Source organism: Adiantum capillus-veneris, chromosome 5, assembly GCF_014529385.1.
Source record: "Adiantum capillus-veneris isolate H3 chromosome 5, ASM1452938v2, whole genome shotgun sequence".
In the NCBI taxonomy this organism is placed as follows: domain Eukaryota; kingdom Viridiplantae; phylum Streptophyta; class Polypodiopsida; order Polypodiales; family Pteridaceae; genus Adiantum; species Adiantum capillus-veneris.
Window position 1 is genome coordinate 117,011,769 of NC_140935.1, and position 4,907 is coordinate 117,016,675.

At 43.1% G+C, this 4,907-nt stretch overlaps 1 pseudogene; it reads left to right on the forward strand.

Annotated features, from left to right (window-relative positions):
- The first annotated feature begins 675 nt into the window (after positions 1–675).
- On the forward strand, positions 676–3,984 carry LOC147457969 (uncharacterized; annotated as a pseudogene).
- Positions 3,985–4,907: the final 923 nt, after the last annotated feature.

Sequence of the window (4,907 nt, forward strand, 5' to 3'; positions counted from 1 at the left end):
GACCCAAGAGCCGCGCGTATGCCAAGGCCAAGGCCAACTCCCATCTCACATGTGGTTCCAGGAGCACATACACCCATTATACCTGCTCAAATAGGAGATTTGGCAGCATTTTCTCAAACTATCGGTCGCTCTATTGCGGAAAACATGCGTAGTGCACCTGATAGAGAGCCTAGGAGCAAGGCAGTTCAAGTAGCTAAGCTCACACAGAAATTCAGTAGAGACGGAGATGCTAGAAATCATATGGAAGTCTTTGAACATGTGTGCGATTCCGTGGAAGAGCACAATGAGCTACATAAGTGTAAGGCTTTGAGTTTGACCCTAAGCGGAAAGGCTGGAGATTGGTATAGAACCTTAAGAGTAGAAGAGAAAACAATCTACTCTACTCTTAGGAGATTGTTCTTGAAAGAGCACATACGAGAGGGAGTACTTTGGGGTGTAGCCTCTCAGCTCCAGAAAGCCCAACGAGAAGAAGGTGAATCCTTGAGAGACTTCATTAGTCGCCTAAAGAATTTGAATTCTCGATGCAATCCAAACGAGCGATTCAACAACAACCAATTGCTCGATAGATTCATTAGGGGACTACGACATGAAAGTATCTATAATGGCCTAGTCATTAGAGGTATCACTACTTGGGAAGCAGTCACCAAGAATGCAATCCAATTGGAGGATAATTTAATGATTGCAGGAGAAAGAGTGTCTGCCGAGCCGAAGTCTAGTAGCTCGCAAGCGTCAGGGCATGAGCCAATGAAGATAAAGCCAATCGTGAAAGAGCAAACAATATCTGAGATGACTTTGGCAGATCTCACCAAGGCCATCCAAGAAAGCCTTAGGGGTAATCGTGCTCCACAAAACACTCATATGTATCCAAGAAGGGAGCAACAATGGTGCTCAATTTGCTTGGGCCCACATACTACGAGTGAATGCCCTACTTTCAGAGTAAAGTTTAACGGGACTTGTAACGCGTGTGGTAGGTATGGCCATCAAGCAAAGGATGGCCTAATGCTTAAACGCATCATGGAAAATAGACCGCCTATAGCTTGGGCAGACTCACCTCGAGTTCCTGCATTGATGCCTACCCCACCCATGGAGCAACAGTTGCCATTACAGCACATGGTCCCTAGAACCCAAAATGTGGTCCAAACCACATCGTTGCCACCTCCAGTGCTAGGACCGCAACCCGCTCATCCAAGAGTTACACCTATGAACCAAATAGGTTGCGAGTCATCTAGTACTTATGTAGATTGAGAAGAGGACATAGACTCTAGTATCACCTATGGAGTCGACATGCTTGAGGAGTGTCCCATGTACTATATGGAAGACCATTGGGGACAAATCAAACCGGTATATCAAGCTATTGTGCTAGCAGCAAGAGGCCAAAACATTAATAGTTTTGCCAAGAGACCACCTCTTCAGTGCTACGAATGTGGTGGACCACATCGAGTAGCTGAGTGCCCCATTAGAATGCAAAAGAATGCTGCACTAATGCAAACAAGTCAAGGGAGTGCATTGGCAATGCCAATACTCACTTGTAATCATTGTGGCATAGATCATTTGATCACACGGTGTCCTAACAATCCAAACGCACCGAAAATCACACCATTGAACTTAATAGAGATTGTTGATGGGACACCACCAACTATAAACATAGCACCAGTGAATGCACTCACACGGTCGATGCTCCAAAAGCAAAATTACATCCTCGAAGAGAGAGATGTTGCATCCATTGGCCAGGCGAGAAAGAAGAAAACACAAAGAAAGAAATCCCTTAATGCTTCTAGCTCAAAACCTAGTTCAAAGACTAACATAGGGACATGAGAGGATCCCGTGTATATGAATGACCGTGAGGATGACTCAGATTCGATAGAGACCACGGAGACCAAAATTGTTACTACAAAGGAAAAATCCAGTGAGGAGGATCACGAGAGGGAATTACGATGAACACCAAAAGAGTATTCAAAGTTAAACCACCCAGTTGCGAACCCCCAAGATAATCCACGAGAGACAAAAAATGAGGATTGCAAGAGAAAGATTGGAACCTATCCAAACCCAACATTGGAAATTGAACGAGTCCAACAACTGAGGGGTTTGGTGGAAGAAACTCAACGAAAACTAGAACCTAAACCCAAACATATCCAGATGTCGGACACAGTGTTTCCCACACAAGTTCAACCTCACAAGAACTACAGGCCATTAGCTATACCCAGTATCATTCGAGAAGAGAGTGAGGGTAGGACATCTGAAAGTGGACACACACCTTTCCTACTAGAGAGAATGTTTGGTGAGGGAATGCCCGACCCCCTTGAGGAAGTGGAGATTCCATCTTCACCATTCTCTTGTCAGGGTCCTACGTCCCACAAGATGCCATTAAATGTTGCCAAGATGATGGATTTCATGTCCTCAGAAATACGTACAACTATCATATCTAAGTTATACGGAGATCCAGAATTATTCCTAGCACTGCGAGCGTTTCTCAATGGAGAATTACAGGCCGGATTACCACAGTTTTCACATATGAACAAACCTAACTTGGTAATGAATGATGAGGAACATTTAGCACCACCATCTGACCTAGCGGGACATGAATCTGTAATTGAAATACCCGTTAACAAGTTGGGACAATACTTTGAAGGTGATGAATCTAATGCTACTCTACCAATCACTACTAAAGGATTAACTATAAAGGGGGTCCTTGACGGTGGTGCGGGAGTCAGCATGGTGACAAAGAGTTGTTGGGAGTCTATGGGGAGACCTCACCTTGAAGCCACAAGCGTAGTGGTAAAAATGGCTAATGGATCTATTGTTACGCCTATTGGAATGCTAAAGGATCTCAGGATCAAGGTCTTGGGACACAAGGTAAGGCAGACTTTCATTGTTATGGATTTTTCCAAGCATCCTATGTCATTTGAGATGATCTTAGGGCGTCCATTCATGAGGGAAGCAAAAATGGTGCATGACTGGTCCAAAAACCACGTCTACTTACAGTTCCAAGACTCTGTCATTCGAGTTGATCTTTTAAGTGTTCGAACGCATCCTCTAGGAAATAAATTCATCATTGATAATCGATCAGACACAACAATTCACTCAGCTCCATTACAGTATTGTTACACGTGTAACGAAGACACGGATATTGGGGAGAATTCTCCTTATATGGATGTACTACCTGGGATGACTGAGTCGGACAATGTGGATTGGGTCCACCTAGCAGCAACCATAGACACTTGGGGAAATAGGGGGATGACCTGGGTAACACCTGAGGGGGATGAAATGCCCGTACCCTTAAATATGCTACAAGCAATGCATATAGCTTCTGACAAGACTCATCCTAATGTAACGAAGAAAACATTCAAGTGGGTCCCTAAATCTTCTTTAGCGACCATGGCTGATGCTAAAAAACAGAAGCCTTGTAAGAAACGTACTGCTCGCTCCAAGAAAAGTAAGAAAACGTGGCGTTGGATCCCTAAACTATTATTGGAAGCCCAAGGCTACTATCAAGGAAATGATCAAATTTGGGTGCCAAAACATAGATTGTGTTCTTACCTATCACCTAACCCATGTGAGCCCAATCCCGTAGCTCCAAAACGAATCGACGATCGAGGAAAGAAAAAAATCACAGAATGCTACACACCCGGTCCAGAGCTAGTTTGGGTACCGAAGAAAGAACGATTTGTTCCACCTAGCTCAGGAAGGGGGGAGTCCCATGAAGCTTCTAGCTCATCATGTAATGCATCCATAGAGGTAAAAGCTTCTCCACAGCCTCAACCTACAATAGTGGACCTCCATAAAGCTACAAAGGAATCCACACCTCCCAGTGTTCAAGAATCACCTAATGAACCACTTCAAGTTCGATCCTGGGAGAGTACCTTACCACCCTTGCAACTCGATGAGGCACCTAAGGTAATAGAAAACTAATGGCAAAAATCCTCACCTATTATCAACTGGAACAATTGGTTTCAAAGGGTGACGAGCACATTTCAAAGGATATGATCTACCCAAGGAAGGGGGGAATGTTTGCTGACAGTCATCATTCACTCACTCCCCTCTCAACCTTGTTTCCCTGACCTCTCAATCACCAATCTTAGGGAATGTATATATATAAATCCTTATACTCACAAAAAAAATAAAAAAATAAAGAGCAAGAGCAATAAGCAAATGAGTATGCACAATAAAAGTCAAAACATTTGACCTAGACCTACACATTCACATCCGGTACATTGAAACAGAAACCTATGCCATAAAACACCTTTGATCCTCATCACTAGAGTGATGGAGGGTAGGTAGAATTAGTACGATAGGAGTGTTTCTCTTTGAGAGTTGAGTGATTAGCAAAGTTCCTTTTCCCACTGATGTGCCTCCTAGAGGTATTCTTTGTGTTTCTTAGTGTGTACAGGAACGTGTTGCTGTTGTTAGGATTTGGACCTTCATGGGATCTTTCTCTCATTCACACTTCAAATCAAGCGCGACCATCGACACAAACAGGTGTTTCTTGTCCATTAGCATTGCCCCTTTTTTTTTTTGCATCCATGTTTGTCTGCTTTGATTGTGATTGGTAGCATAATATTCAGTGCATTTGCTTAGTACCAAACATTAAATTCAATGTCATTTTTTGTCATAATCACTTGTCTAGGTTTAAAAATCAAGCAGTTCGACTAAGCTAGTTTGACCAAGTTAGGTGTTAGAGATCTTCTCTTACTACCATGGGGAATTCCTTCCTAATAATCAATGGTTACTTAGGTTCTTAATCCGATTTAGGCAGCATTGTGTGAAATGTACTAGGGCTTTCTAGTGGGCTTAGACCCTATTGACCTTTAGCTTAAGTATTATAAAGGGAGTTTACTTGTGTGATGAGCCTGGGGAGGTGTATCAGTGTTATATGACCCCCCAAAGTTACAAAATTAAAATGCTGAAAA